The sequence below is a fragment of the Apodemus sylvaticus genome, chromosome 14 (genome assembly GCF_947179515.1).
Source record: "Apodemus sylvaticus chromosome 14, mApoSyl1.1, whole genome shotgun sequence".
Taxonomy (NCBI): Eukaryota; Metazoa; Chordata; class Mammalia; order Rodentia; family Muridae; genus Apodemus; species Apodemus sylvaticus.
The window spans coordinates 15,466,265-15,483,044 of NC_067485.1; positions in this window are offsets into that span (position 1 = coordinate 15,466,265).

The window sequence follows — 16,780 nt, forward strand, 5'->3', positions numbered from 1 at the left end:
CCCTCCTGCAATCCCCGCTCTTTTGGAGCAAGGCGGCTTCGTGACAGATTGAAAGCGGCACATGAAACAGTCCCTCCAAAGGGAGAGGGTGTCTGTAACGAGCTTTTGAAAGATGCACGGCCTCACCCCACAGAAAGAAGCATGCAGCGGCCACCCAGGCTCTGCAGACAGGCTCTGCACTCAGAGACATGTTCCCTGGGTTGCTGGTTTGTGGCAGGAGAAGGGTATCCATCCACCTACCATCCCAGCAAGAATCCACAGAGGGCAGGAATGCTCTAGGAACTGGGTGCGCCTCTGCTCCAATTCCACTCAACCGCCGCCTTTCAGCTCAGTATCTCTGGCCATAGGTGTGTGTGTGTGTGTGTGTGTGTGTGTGTGTGTGTGTGTGTGTGTGTGTGTGTGAGTTTGTGGAGGCAAGCATGTGTGCACTTACATAGGTATGCATGTGGAGGCCCAAAGTGTTCTTCAGGCATCGTCTACCTTGATATTTGAGACAAAGTCTTCATGATGTTTTTTGTTTGTTTGTCAACCTGACATGAACTAGAGTTGTCTGGGAACGGAGAGCCTCACCTGAGAAGTTGCCTGAATTGGACTGGCCCATGGAGAGCATTCTTTTCAATTGGATGGTTAATGTGACAGAGTGTGGGCAGTGCCAGCACTTGGTAGCTGGTTCTAGGTTATATATAAAAAGAAAACAAACTGAACAAGACAGGAAAATCAAGCCAGTAAGCAGCATTCCCTTGCAGTCGCTGCCTCGAGGGCTTGCCTTGAGTCCTCACTTGGCTTCCCTGGATGATGGACTGTGCTCTGTAAACCAGATTAAAAACCCCATCCTCCACCAAATAGCTTTTGATCATTGTGTTATCACAGCAACGGAGCCTAAATTAGAACAGGCTGTGAGGGCAGACGAGCAAGCTCCAGGGATCTTCCCGTCTCTCCCTCCCAGGGAGTGAGACATAGCAGGTCCTGACACAGATTAACATGCATCGTAGGGGTTGAATTCAGGCCTTCTATCTCACAAGAAAAGTAATGGCTACATCTCTTGAAGCCCCCCTGCTATTATTGTCCTCGTTTTGTTGATACTATGTCTTTTATGACCTAGGCTGCCCTTGCCCAAGGATGGTCTTGAACTCCTGATCCTACTGTCTCTGCCTCCCATTGGCAGCCACATTGTCCGCTCTCATTCCCTTGGGAAACCCACCTAGCTGAGCGGTCACCTCAAACCACAGGGAGTGCCAAGCACTTTAGCGGCATCAGAGATGAAAGGCCCACTCAAAGATCAAGCACAGCATACAGTCCACGGAAGAGCGTGTGCCTAACGAAGACTGTCACAGAGCATTGCCTTGTTGGGAGGCCTATCACAAAGTTGGCAAAGAGGATCTCTCTTTCCATATTTGGCCAGACGTGTGGTTGACAGAACACATGCTACTATTTTGAAATAAATAGGGTGTTATTTTGGTATGTCTGTCATTGGTCTTATGTTCCCTGGCTGATATCAAATGCTCCTGAATGCCCGTGTAGAAATATTAAACCAAAATTGGAGTACTGGTGATTTAGGAATGCAGTTCTTCATCTGTTGCCATTGGAGGCAGATGTGTTCTTCCCATTTAAGACTGAATCAGGCATGTGTAAGTTCTCTTAGCCAACGGATTACTCACCAGATTCTCATTGCACAGTGAAAAGGAGCTCAGAGAATCGCAAGGTCTTCTGCACAACATGTATGGGTAAATGGACCTGGTCCCCTGAAAGTGACCCAGGGGACACTGGGCTGAACCCAGAGTTAGCGGTTTAAAATGGAGAAACACAATTTTTTATAAAGCCTCGGGTGCCCTTTCAGATTCTATCTGAATCCACAATATCCTGATTCATCCTGCATTTAGATGAGAGCAAGCCCAGTTTTCTCAATGCAACAGTGTGACCTGGTGGGCAGCAGCCAAGAGAGAGGTGGGACAATCATGGAATGCAGGGCAAAGTAGAGGTCGCATGCATGTCGGTAGTGTGAATGTCCTGAGGGTAGACACAAGTACCCAAGCGATTGAGGTGGCTTCTGGATCATGGTCCTACTCACCGTCCACCAGGGCATGGCTACACCCTTAGAAGTCCCACAGAATAGACACTATGATGACCTGGCTTGTCATATTAGCTTATGACAAGTTCTAACAGAAATCCACAGTCAGCACAATGTCCCTTCTAGGCTGAAAGGCACAAACTGCTGGGTTGTGTCCTTGTGACAGTTTTGGTTGGTGAAACAGTGCCAGTCTCTCGTGATTAACATCTAATCGAGGATTTCTATGCCTCTGAAGGGTTGTTCTCTCTCTCTCTCTCTCTCTCTCTCTCTCTCTCTCTCTCTCTCTCTCTCTCTCTCTCTGTGTGTGTGTGTGTGTGTGTGTGTGTGTGTGTGTGTGTGTTATGCTGCCATGGTTTCTTTCTAGATAAGTAGACATTCAATAGACCTTTGGAGCAATCCTAACATACCTTTGGACCATTAATAAGTGAAGTTTCCTCTCCCTACAAGACAACACCATGAAGAAAACACAACAACAGATTCTTAAGGTCACATTTAGACTTGACCTTCAAGTATGTTACCACAGTCCCAAAATGGTCAAAGCCTTTGGGAGTGGGGTGGGGGAATGGATCCTTGCAAGGGGCTTTGGAGACCTTGGATAACAATTAGACTTCCCCAGGACCTGAGTTCCCAGCCTGACTGTAACTCTTCTTTCTGGATGAAGCAGAGTGGAGCTGTGACTATCAGATCTGGGGCGTGAGCTGGGATGATGGGTAGCAGGCAACTGGCAGACGTTGATATACATTTATTATGACTTAGAATATCAGGGCCTAGAGCTAAGTTTCCCGGGCTGGGTTTACAGCAGAATCCCATGGAGAATCCTCGATCTTCTGTATGCATAGGTTCAGATGCGCTGACGGGACCCGATGGGCCCAGACACTTAGACTTGCCCCTCTGGTTACACGGTGCAGCCCAGCAGCAGATGAGCAAGCTGTAGTGTCATCGGGTCAAAGCGAAGAGGAGCGAGAACACCACTTCCGGTCGGTTCCTCATCTCCCAGGCACTGCTCCTCAGATGAGCCACCGCAGCTGGTGCCTCCCTATTCACCTTCCCATGTCTCCAGGAGACAGGCGCACGGGGTCAGGGCTCTGTCCTCCTGTGACACATGGGACATGCCGTGTATCTGTTTCTGAAGGACCCCCCATGTAGACTTGGGTTGCAGGAGCAACCGAGAACTGCGCTGCACAGAAAACCTTCTGTGTCTCTGCTCGTTTGGCTAACGTCCAGGAGGCACAGACTACAGCAGACGCAGCTCCATCTGCTTTCCCCAAGAGCTCACACATTGACCCTATCGCAGTGAGAGATGCTGAGTGACGGCCCTGCATCTGAGTACATTCTCTGACTGTCCGCACTAACTCTCCCCCCTCAGCAGCTCCTAGGACAGGGAGAGACCGTGACACTCTGCATCAGTGACTTTCTTCCTATCGTTGTGACAGAGTGCAAGACAAACGTAACCTCAGGAAGGAAGGAGGGGTTTATTCTGGCTCACAGCCTGAGGGTACAGCCCATCGTGATGGAGAGGGTGGAAGGGTGGGGTTGGGCAGTTGATGCCATTGCCTTTGCAGTAAAGAAGGCTGGAGCTCAGCTCCTGGTCTTCTTTTTATTTAGCCAATGGGATGGTGCCGCCCACATTTAGTTAAACTTCTCTGGCTGTACCCTAACAGACATGCTCAGAAGTGTGTCTCCCACTCAGTTCCAAATCCAGTCTGGTTGATGGTGAAAGCTAGTTACCACAGCATCTTATATAGGCGAGCAGAGCACACAGGAGCGAAGCCTTGAGTACTGGGCGTGGATGATAGTCTGGGCTGCTGAGACCTCTACTGGCCTCCTCTCCTGCCCCCAGCTGCCTCCTGCTGTCCCTCAGAGCCCTGTGGCACAAAGCCAAGGGGCCTCCACCTCTCCAAAGGAGTCCTGCACGCATCCTTTCCTCTGGCTGTGATCAATACATGAAAGCAACTTAAGGAAGGAAGGCTTAATTCCAGAGCTTAGGGTTCACAGGGTTACTCCATCACGGTGGGACAGGCGCCGCAGGAGGTGAGGAAGGCCAGCTGCTCCCTCAGGAAGCAGAGCTCAGGCAGGAAATGATGCTGGGCTGGAAGATCGAAAGGCAGAGCCACGAGGTAAGCTGGCTCAGTGAGGGAAGGGCTTGCTATCAACCCTGATGACCTAAGTTCAGTCCTTGGGATTGACAGAGTGGGAAAAAAAACCAACTCCCACAACGGTCCTCAGACCTTCACACTCATGCTAACACACACACACTCACACATGTACACACTCACACTCATAGACGCACAGTCACACACACACATGCACACTCACTCATACACTCAGACACACGCACTCACACACATCATGTACACACACACACACATGCACGCACGCATGCACGCACATACGTAATTCTTTAAAATTTTTTACTTAAAGGCCTGTCCCCAGTGTCGTACTTCCTCCAGTATGGCTTTGTCTCTTAAAGGTTCCATGACCTTCACAAACCGCACCACTAACTGAGGACCTGGTGTTCTAACACAGGAGCCCATTGGGACCCCTTGGCCCAGGCCACCTAGGAAGGATCTAAATGGGGTGGATTTACCACTTAACTCAACTCCAAGTGGCACAGGATTGGGCCCGGTGTGAAGACTCTGCCATTGGCCTGAAGGGTCCCATCTAAGTCCCAGCTCTCCTGAAGCCCTTCAAGGTCTCCTCTCCAGGTCAGTGTGTCCTGGAGGCTTTAGGGAAGCCACCCTGCACTCATCTGCCCTCCCTCCTAACCCTCTCCTATCCACCACACCGTGTCCTCAGTTCCTCCTGCTGCCCAATCAGGAAACCCAGACACACCATCTCTTCTTTAAGCTGATCAATGGTGGAGTGGGCATGTCACCCAGCACTGAGGAAGGAGGATTGCTGGCATCCAGAGACCAGACAGTGAATTCAAGACCAGCCTGTGACTTCACAGTAAGCTGAAGGCTTGTCTTTAACACACACACACACACACACACACACACACACACACACACACATACTTCACGTGAGGTCTAATTCCATCCATTCTTTAATCTCTAAGGCCTGTACTATGTCCACCCTCAGAAAGTAACTTGAAAGTTTCTTAACCTACATAACACTAAGAAGTTAATGACTGCCACTAGTTCTGGGACTGTCCGTTACAGGGGACATGTATACATGCGCGTGTGTGTGTGCGCGTGTGTGTGTGCGCGTGTGTGTGTGCGTGTGTGTGTGTGCGTGTGCATGTGTGTGTGTGCGCGCGCGCGCGCACACACACACATACACACACACACAGACTTATCCAGATGCACATGTCCAGGTAGAGTCATGTGGACCAGTCTAGAAGCTTTGCCTGGTGGTACCCAGCGGTGACAATTCCCTCTTGACTTATAGCACTCAGCTGGGTCCCGTCACACACCGAAGGCCCCCGATTTGTGTCTCAGTCCTCCCTCATCAAATCTCAATCAGGAGGCCAGTAGCATCTTTCCCAACCTCTGAGCACAAGGTTTCTGAGGGTTCTGTGCCCCCACCCCCCTTTCCACCACAAAACCCTCTCCGTAGCCTCCAGGAAAAGGCTGAGCACAGCCGGGGCTCAGCATCTGGGTTCAGCATCTGGGTTCCTACTCACAGCCAAGGAAAGACCCCGCACAGGAGGGCCGGAGGAGCCCCAGGCTCACACTGCCTTCCTGCCTCCTGCCCCCTCTCCTCCCAGCAGCATGTGGGGCACACATGGCTGCCAGCCGAGTGTCTGCTCGCTAGCGGCAGCTGCTGTGCAAACACATCTTAAGACTTCTTTTTCTTTTTCTTTTTTTTTTTTTTAGACCTGGAAACTGTCATTTATAATCTGATTTTTATCTTTATAGGGCTTTGGCGCCCGAAGGTATCAGGCTTCTATATTATCTTGTGTCACCCAAGCTTGCAGCACCAGCCTGACATGCTGTTTAATCTCCGTACATCAAAGGCGAGGCCCTTGCTACACTAGTTCCTATTGTTACCAGGGCTCAGACCCATCCCTGCTCCCAGGGAACTGCAGCTCCCCCTGGGGAAGGCAGCCTCCTCCCACCTCCAGTCTGCAAGACGTGGCAAAGCCATTGCCTTGAAAAATAATAATTAAATGGCAGAATAAAAAAGCCAGCGGGGATTGCGAGGGGGTTGTGAGCAGGAGAGCAAAGAACGACATTGCTGTTGCTTTCCAAAGGGTTCCATTATGTAAATGGAGTCAGGGCCGGGGCACCAGCAGGGTGCCCTCTTGTTAATGGCCTTTTCCCAGTTTACAGTGTAATAATAAAAGCAGGGTCTGTCTGTTTATGTAAAATCTTTACTCCAAGGAACAGAGTATTCTAGAAGGTTAGAAAGGACAGAAAGGTCTGATGACCTGTAGACGGTTATTCCAGGACTGGTGCAGAGGGTGACAGCTTCCCCCACCAGCCTTCGCACAGTATGGGACCATTTTGTGGAAAACACAGTTTTCCATCACCAAAAAGCCAAGCGGAAGCTCACAGCCGCAAGAGCAGACCCAGGCTCCCCACACGCTCTCACTGATCCTGTCACTATAGTGACTTTGTATGTAGCTGAGGGTCCATCTCCAAACTGTGTGACCACACCCAGGTGGGAAAGGGTGCCCAAACTCTGTGGGTGTCGTCCATTGGCATCCCATCCATCTTCGTGATATCACCGGTGAGAGCTGGTGAAGCGGCTTAGTCTGTGAAGGTATTTGCTGTCAACCCTGATGGCCTGAGTTTGATTCTTGGGAGAGACTTGGTAGAAGGAAAGAACTTCTGGCTCCTGAAAGTCCTGTTTTCCATATACGCTGTGGCACACAAGGGTGCGCATTTGTACACACACACACACACACACACACACACATACACGTAAATGTTGAAAATAAAAGTAAATAGGTATTACAGGTGAGAAACACCCTGGCCAGGAGGCTACCTGTCACGGAATGGAACATTCATAGCAACCAACCATCCAGCTGTCTTCTCTGGTTGTTTGAACCCCACCCCGCAGGGCAGAGTAGTACAGCCAAACGGCAGAGGAATGGGGGCTCCCAAGGCTCCACACAGAAGGTGACAAGGGGTCCTGACAGTGTAGGTACACAATAGCCTGTGTCAGACGATGTCATTCTCACAGCAGAATTTTATAGGGCAAGAGACAGAACAGTCTGCAACCCCAAAGTCAGCAGCTGGGACCCTGGAGACTAGAGAAGGAGTCATAGGGAATGAACAAAATGGAGACATCCTCCCAAATCAGCCCCAGACAGACAGGACGGGAACATGAACAGCTGCTGAAGCCCTGTGAGCAGCGCCTGTGGCCAGAAGTACTTGAGGTTTAAAATCGTCAAGAGTGAAGAAAGATCCAGGAATTGGCCACCTGTGGGCATCCACACCTCCTGGAGAAGGCTTTAGTTGACAGTGGGGAGAAGCCTTGTTTTTGTCTCCATGGCAACTTCCTCAGAACAGAAGTCACCTTTATTGTGTGTGCTATGACTAAGACAAAGATTTGCTCAGGCTAAAGTTCAGTAAGTAAATGCGTGTTTCACAAACAAGTTTATTCTTCTAGGAACAATTTTCTGGGGGTATGTGTTACTCTGGGTTTTTTAAATTACTGTAATAAAATATCTTAACCAGACTACTTTATTTGTAAAAGGGGACATGGCTCGCCATTCTGAAGAGTCCACATCTCTTGATAGGCTAGTGCTGACAGCATTCTGAGGTAGCACAGAGCATCAACTCAACGCAACGTGTGACATCCTCTGACTTTCCCTCCTTTCCTTACAAAGCCACCAGCATTCAGCCAAGCGGTTCCCCCTTAGTGACCTTCCATAACTCCAGTGTCACCCTATAATCATTCTGGCCGGCTGTTATCCTCTTAACTCCTTGCCATGGGGTAAACTTCAGCACATGAGATACTGGGGGACACGCCCAAGCTCTGTCCAATTGGTAGCACCATGGCACACCTGAAAACCACCAGTCCCTCACTACAAAGGCTGCTAAGTCAACAAGACATTTGCCTTGCAAACATGAGGACCTGAGTTTGGCCAGAAGACTTAGTTGAACAGTGCCTGAGGGTGTGTCTTCGGGCCTCCACAAGTATGCCCATACCTGTGCACCTACTTACACATGCACACACACACACACACACATACACACACTCACACACATACACACATACACACACTCATACACACACTCACACACATTCACATACACACTCATACACATTCACACACATTCACAGAACTCATACACAATTCACACACATTCACACACTCACACATATACACACAACTCACACACACTCACATACACATACTCACACATATACACACAACTCACACACATTCACACACTCACACATAGTCACACAACTCACACACATTCACACACACTCACACACATACACACAACTCACACACATTCATACACATTCACACACTCATAGTCTCACACTCACACACACGCACTCACACACATTTAGACACACTCACACACACACACACACACACACACAGAGACAGAAACAGAGAGAGGTGGGGGAGATCTTAGCAGCTTTCTTGCCTTCCTCACCCATTCAGACCCAGGTCCTACCACAGACACAGCAACTAGGCCTGACAGGAATGGCAGTCATCTTGTCTGAGGCCCTCTCTCTGTCACAGCCCTGTGCTCAGTTTCCACACAGTCAGACAGCACAACTGCTTGAGCCCAGAGAAAACACACTGGCTATTTCACAGGGAGGACTTGAAGCGAGACCTGAGCTGAACATGTCACCACTCTGTCCTCGATGAGAAATGCCAGAAGGACTTGGGATGTGAAACAAACCCGTTTCCTACGCTAACTAGAACTGGAACTTGACTGAGTAAAACTATTCAGCCTGGGTCTGCAGGCTGGGTCACTGTCAGTGTTTCTAGACGTCAGAGCTGCAGGATCTCTGGTTTGCCCATCTTCCTAACTCCTGGTTGTTATTCCAAAAAAACCACTGTTTAAACATAGGGACATGTGATCCCAAGAGTGGATCGTGTGTCACACCTGGAGCAAACTAAGTCTTGAGCCATTATGATCTCCCCTGTGAATGAGGAGGGTGTGTGTCTACCCCACCACACAGCTGAGAGCTCTTCTAATTAATGTCCTTGTGAATACACCAGCTTCCACACCCATAGCCCCCTTTCTATAGCTCTGTTACCTACTACCAACCTCAGTTCTAACATACTCCTCGTGAGCTGGGGGTATGGCTCAGGTGGAAGGGTACTTTCCTAGCATGCATGAGGCCTGGGATTCATCTCCAGCAAGGTATTGAACCAGTTATGGTGATACATTCCTGCAATCCAAGCACTGGGGCATGGATGGAAGAGGATCAGGAGTTTGACACCATCCTTAACCACAAAGAAAATGTGAAGCTAGCCCGAGCTCCAAGAGGCCCTATCTCGATGATAAATGGTACTGATGGTGTTGATGACATTGATGGTGGTAGCAGTGATAACAGTGATAGCGATAGTTGAAGTGGTGATGGTGACCATGGTGATGGTGATCATGGTGATGGTGACCATGGTGATGGTGACCATGGTGATGGTGATCATGGTGATGGTGATCATGGTGGTTATGGTGGTGATAGTGATGATGATGATGATGATGATGCATAAGTCTTTCTCCAGAGGAAAACCACGCTTGCATAACTTTTATTAAGTATTATTGCTATCTTTCTATTTCATTGCCATTGTCTGTCTCTTTCTGTGCCTAATCTATAAGTTAGTTTTTGTTATATGTTTACATATTAGAAAAAAAGAATATACACAGGATTCTTTACTATGCATGGCTTCCAGACTTGCACTAGTGGGCCTTGGATGATGTCCACCATGGCTGGTTCTGACTGTACCATGTTTCTTAAAGTGTACTTGTTTGAAGCTTTTGTGTACATTATTAAACTCCTGCAGAACTGCCCCCAGACCCTGTTTGGGACACGTATGATTGTAGACTGTGTTTTGTCCCACCATCAATTAGAGTCACTGATGTGTGGTGATGGTAAACAGTAGGCTATTGGGGGGTAATTTTTGGCTGGGGATTCTCCAAAGACAGTGAACCTGCCTATTGTGTACAGGACGAGGTGACTCTCTCCACCTTGGAGCCTTTCCAAGGGTCCCTGGAGTGGGGCAGGGTGAGGACTGAGGTTAGGGGTAGAGCTGAGCTTTGAGTAGCACAGAGGATTTCCTGAAGAGCTCAACCCTCTACCCCTCACACCTCTTCTAGAGACATAGCCCAAATGTCTTCCTTGTGTCCAAGTCACTAACCTTGGTCTGCTTCTACAGGAACCCGATTAGGATGCAAAGGACCACCGGCCATGAGTCCTTGGTCTACAAAGGTGCTCACAAGACTACACAAGCAGGTACATTCTGGCAGGTCTTTGTTTTCCTGTGAACAATCTTATAAATGATTTAGAAACCTGTTCTGTTACCTGTGGGCTCTGAATGCCACTCATGGGTGTACACCCAAAACCACTGGCTACAGAGACTCTGGGCGATATCTACACACCCGAACTCACAGAAGAATGGCTCAAAGTCATCAAGATATGCAAATAACCCAAGTGTGCAGCACCAAACCAGTGGCTGAGGCCTACAGGGGGATACTGTCCAGCCTCTCTGAGAAGGGAAATTCTATAATAGCACAGGTAAACCATGAGAGCAGCCATGCTGGGTGAAGTCAGCCAGTCATTGTACTAGCTGGTTTTATGTCAACTTGACACAAGCTGGAGTTATCACAGAGAAAAGAGCTTCAGTTGGGGAAGTGCCTCCATGAGATCCAGCTGTGGGATGCTTTCTCAATTAGTAATCAAGGGGGGAGGGCCCCTTGTGGGTGGTTCCATCCCTGGGCTGGTATTTTTGGGTTTTATAAGAAAGCAAGCTGAGCAAGTCAGGGGAAGCAAGTCAGCAGTAAGTAACATCCCTCCATGGCTTCTGCATCAGCTCCTACTTCCTGACCTGCTTGAGTTCCAGTCCTGACTTCTTTTGGTGATGAACAGCATTGTGGAAATGTAAGCTGAATAAACCCTTTCCTCCCCAACTTGCTTCTTGATCATGATGTTTTGTGCAGGAATAGAAACCCTGACTAAATCACACACCTAATTAGATGCTGTGTAATTCCACACACTAAAAGTCCCTAGGCTAGTCAAGTCCAGAAAGACAACGCAGGATGGAGGGAGTGGGGGGGGGGTGGAGGGAGTGGAAATGCATGCTCAGGGTTTAAAGGGGGTGGAACTTCAAGAAGGTTCAAAGGATCTGCTCTGCAATGCAGACACACTTAGTATCACCCATCTCACCCCTATAAACACTGAAAATGGTCTATTTTGCATTACACATATTTTAGCATATTTTTTAAGTTAAGGAAGCAGCCCCATATCAGGTTCCCTAAAGAATAGAATGAATGTATATTACAGAGAAATTTATTGGTCTCCAGGTTGGGGACCGGGTCGTCCATGCTGGAAAGGCAGAGAACATGTCGGCTGCTTTAGTCTTCAGGGCTGGATGCCTCTGCTCTCTCCATATGAGAGTTGAGGGCTGGAGCATTCCTGAAGAGTAGTCTCCAGTCCACATCAGAGGCCTAAGGAGACCGGCTGCAGCGGTGCTGATGACATCATCGCCCAACACCCTCCTCAGCAAGGAGTTGGCAGCCCTGGGCTCTCTCCCTGCATGTGTGTTTGATGAACCCAAGGGTGTGAGTCACAGTCATCGTGAAAACAGCAGAGATGACAGATCAGTGGCCTGTCAATGCCTGTGCCAGACAGTGCTCTTGGCCAGTGTGTGAGTGAACTCTCTAGGTTCATTGTGACACAGGACAGGAACCATCACAGTCCAGCCCCGGCAGCTCATGAGAATCTTGGAGCACAAGGTCCGCCTGACACCTGGGCCACCACGACTCCTCTGGTGCCTTCAGTTGGTACTGTCATTTTTCATTCACCCAGTCTTAAGGTTTAAAAATCTGTCTGCTGTTCATTTGAGGGTGTGTTTCATTTTGTAATGTGTCTTGATCAGAAGGCAGCCAGAGGGAGACTGTCTCTTCTGTGGGGGGGTGGAGCTTGACTACTAAGAGCCTCAACACCCATCTACACAGTGACACACTTCCTCCAGCAAGGTCACACCTCCTAATAGTGTCCAGCTTCGCATGGGTCCAGCATATTCAAACCACCACAGTAACTGAGTCATGACACCTTGAGCACAGCTTGGAATTCATGTCTACTGCTCCTTTGTCACTAAGTCTTAGTCTGGATTGCACAAAAACTATTAGAGATGTGAATCTGAGTGTGAGATACAACAGGGCAGGAAAGCAGCTCCAGCTTCCAGCCTTTAGCTGAGGAAGGTCCTCTAATGATAAATACATTGAAAGACTGATCTGTAGTCCTCTACAGAGCATCCGGTGGGGAGAAAGTAGGCGGGGACTTGGGCCATTGATTGGGCACCTCCCCAGGGGTCGGCATTTTGGTACCAGTATTGGAATTATTTATAAGGCAGTGTGGTTCTTGAATTTGAATGGACACCTAGATCATCAGAAGGATTTGGTCTGACATAGTTGCCAGACACCTGGAGTTTCCAATGTATTTGGGGATCAGGACACCTGAGGATTCTGATTCTGGACCCAGTGTCAAGGGGTACCACAGTTCCTTCCATGATTGGCCTTGGGGACCTCTGGCCAAGTCAACTGACAACCTCAGCTAAGAGGCTAACTGCTGGCCTGGACTCTGGTCCACTAGCTTGTCACCATGGTACGTGGTCACAGCAGATGAGCATCCCTGCCAGGACTCTGCATCTGTGCCCATCATTGACCTGGGAAGCAAGACAAGGCAGCTGAGAGAATCTAATTAAGAAAGAGTATTCGGTAGGGACCTTAGTCGGTGGCATGGTGCAATATTTGTATCTCCCAGCCTCCAGATTAGGATCACAAGTGAGCCTTCCAATTCTGGATTGTAGTTCATTCCAGAAATCATCAAGTTGACAACCAGGAATAGCCACTACAGTGACCCTTAGGGAAGTCCTGACAGCTTGGCCAAGAGCAACCACTGACCTGTGACACCTGAGACGGCTACCCTTTGTGGTCAGCCTGACTGCACTTGGAGTTACCTGTGTGTGTGTGTGTGTGTGTGTGTGTGTGGTGTGGTATGTGTGTGTGGTTTGTGTGTGTGTATGTGTGTGTGAGTATGTGTGTGTGTGGTGTGGTATTGTGTGAGTGTGTGTGTGTGTATGTGGTATGGTATGTATGTGAGTGTGTGTGTGTGTGTGGTGTGGTGTGTGTGTGTGTGTGTGTGGTGTGTGGTGTGTGTGGTTTGTGTGTGTGTATGTGTGTGTGAGTGTGTGTGTGTATGTGGTATGGTATGTATGTGAGTGTGTGTGTGTGGTGTGGTATGTGTGTGTGTGTGTGTGTGTGGTGTGTGTGGTTTGTGTGTGTGTGTGTGTGTGTGTGTGTGTGTGGTGTGTGGTGTGTGTGGTTTGTGTGTGTGTATGTGTCTGTGAGTGTGTGTGGTGTGGTATTGTGTGAGTATGTGTGTGTGTATGTGGTATGGTATGTATGTGTGTGTGTGTGGTGTGGTATGTGTGTGTGTGGTGTGTGGTGTGTGTGTTTTGTGTGTGTTTTTTGTGTGTGTGTTTTGTGTGTGTGTTTTGTGTGTGTGTGTGTGTGTGTTTTGTGTATGTGTTGTGTGTGTGTGTGTGTGCGCGCGCGCAGGCACAACATTGAATGCAACAGCATTCAAGAGACTGGAGTCCTAGATTGAATAAAACAGGTAAAATGGAGAAAGCTAGCAGGGGACCAGCATCCATGCCCCTGCTTCCCGGCTGCAGTTGCAATGTGACAGGTTGCACACTCTGTTACCTTCCTATGCCTTAAACCAGGAGCCAAAATAAATGGCAAGCTCCTTCCATCGCTTCCATTAGGCATTCAGTTACAGTGTCAAATGTCAGGCATTCAGTTACAGTGTCAGGGACAAGTGGGCAGCAGTCACGCCTCCAGTTACAGTGTCAGGGACAAATGGGCAGCAGCTACGCCTCCAGGCAAGTTTCAAAAGAACTGAGAGCCCCAGGTGATGCTGTAGATTGTGGGGCATGCGCTCACATTTTGAAAACGAGCAAAGTTCACAATGATAAAAGGGGAAGGTTTCTGAAGGTGACTGTCAGGGTGTGCACCACCCACCTTCTCCTAAGTATCTCTCCTAAGTGCTCTGGTGAGATTTGGAGGAGAGCAGCTGGGGGCGGGGGTGTCCAGAGGCAGGTGGACATGGGCCTTGAAAATGGGGTGTCTGATAAAGCCACCAGAGGCCCAGCCAGAGCCTAACTGAGGAGATATTGCCTGGTGAGAGAGGAAGGCTGAGCCGACGCCCACTGGCTGGAGGGCTGGGGCCTCTATCCAGTCAGCTCACTGGGCAGCTGCTCCTAACTCTTGAAGTCAAATCCTGCTAAGGCTAAAATTTCAGCTGTCACAAAATGGAGCACAGGGGAGATTTTTTAAGGGTAAGTAGCTTCACGGGAGAGGTGATGCTTCTGGCCCAGAGTGGCCACTTCCAGAACCGCTGATCCAGCTGAAATTATCACTGGGCCATTCCTCTGCTTCTACCAACAGACAGCCTCCCAAGTAAGCTGTTCATGGGCCAGGCAGGGCAGTGTCAGGGTACCCACTTTCCTCACCAGTCCGCAGACAGCTATCAGTCTGTGTGGGTGCTCTAGGGGACAGATGACAGAGAGCCACTTGAGATGTGGGATGACAGAAGTCACCACAGTCTCTGAAAACTGATACTACATATGCTAAGACAGCCCCGACCCTGCCTGGGGCCTCAGGAGTCCTCAAAAAAAGGGGAGGGGTTCCCAAGCCCTTGACTCTCACTGGCCTTGCCTCTATCTGGGCTGTCTCTCACAGATGAGATGGGTTTTCTTTCCTTCCTTCTTTTCCTTTCTTTTTTTTTTTTTTTCAGTAAGAAAACCTGTGTTTAGTTCCAAAATGAACATTAAAAAGGAAAAGAAAAATAGCCAGGTATGGTAGTACACCCTTGGAGAGGTGGAAGCAAAGAGATGTCTGGGGTTGACTGGCTAGTCAACCTAGCCAAATCAGAGCATTTAGGCCAATGAGAGACCCTTTCTCAAAGTTAATAAGAGTGGATTGTGACTGAGGAACTAGAGTGCAGATTATGCACCCCCACAAGCATGCAGACATGTATGTGCATACACACACACACACAAACCAGCCACCTGAAGACACAAATACTCAAGAGCATGCAGACACACATGTGCTCACACACATAGAAGCATGCAGACACGCATGTGCACAAGCATGTGCTCACACACACACACACACAAACGAGCCTGCAGACACACATACATACACACTTAAACCAGCTTTAAGATGCAAATACACACACAAGTATGTATACATATGCGTACATACCCACATACATACGCAGACGTGTGTGTGTGTGTGTGTGTGTGTGTGTGTGTGTGTGTACACGCACATACACATGTAGATGCACAAAGTCCATACTCCCAAATAGAACCACCCACTAGGAACCAAGTATTCAAACACATGAGCCGTGAAAGGTAATTCACAATCACACCACAATGTGTGAACACTTCACCTGTCCTGGAACCTTCCAGGACATCAGAGAGAGGAAAGGAGGAGAAAAGAAGCCAATTCCTGCTAGCCATATCTCTCCCCAGTGCTTTACAGACTATGTTCACCTATGGAGTTCCTCAGTGGGCCTGGAGTCACCAAGGAGCACAGGGCTGACCCCGCCATATGCTGGCAGCCACCTCTGTCCTCCCCTGCCTCCTCAGGTGCAGGTGGGCACAAGCTCCAGTGGCATGGGAATGGCCGCTTTTCCCTTAGAAGCCCAACCTTGAAGCCATTTTGGAAAGATATCAAGGCTTCTGGTATCTGCCCGTTAGCCCCCAGCTGGCTGGTTTGAAAGCAGCTTTGAGGATCAAAGGTATTCTAGAAGGTAACAAGACTCGAAGATCAAGGAGATTCACCTGTTCATCAAAGGAGAGGGGGGCCTTTCCTGGGAGGTTCAGGCCAGTGCGATGTTAACCACAGGGAGCTTTGCTTTTGGATGAATGTTCCACGTGGCCAGGAAGTTAAAGGGGGGGGGGGCTGCCCCTGCCCCCTCCCTGCCCACTCAGTGCGCAACTAGGAAGCAGCCATGAGGAACCCAAGAGGAGGACCAGGGACTGAGGTAGTACAATGTTACCACAACCTTATGTGGCTGTGGAAGAGTCAAAAGAAAAAGACGCCAAGACAGAAGGGAAGAAAGGCAAGACAGAGGCAGAAGACAGACAGCCACATCCTCAGAAACAGACAGCAGCACTGGATGGATAGCGTGTGTGTACAGGTTGAGCCAGGTCTTGTGCAGAGAAGGCTCACCCACTTCTGAAAAGCTGCTGACACCATGTCACCAAATAACCACAGCTCCTTGCACTGTGTGTATGCATATTTTCAAATAGCAGTGGAGAGGGACAGGGGACGTGGGTCTCCCTCTCGTGGAACACTGGGTTCATGAGAGCAAACTGCTTTCAAATATTGCCCACCTATTCCCGTGCCACCCAGCCTTCCTCAGGGGCCAGAATTCCCTCCTGTGGACAACTTTGGTATGTGGGTGTGTGGAAATCCAATCCATACAATCCCTTGCCTCTTGAGTCAGACTGGGAGCATTGATCTCATGGTGATCCAGACATATTTGAATCATGGCTGG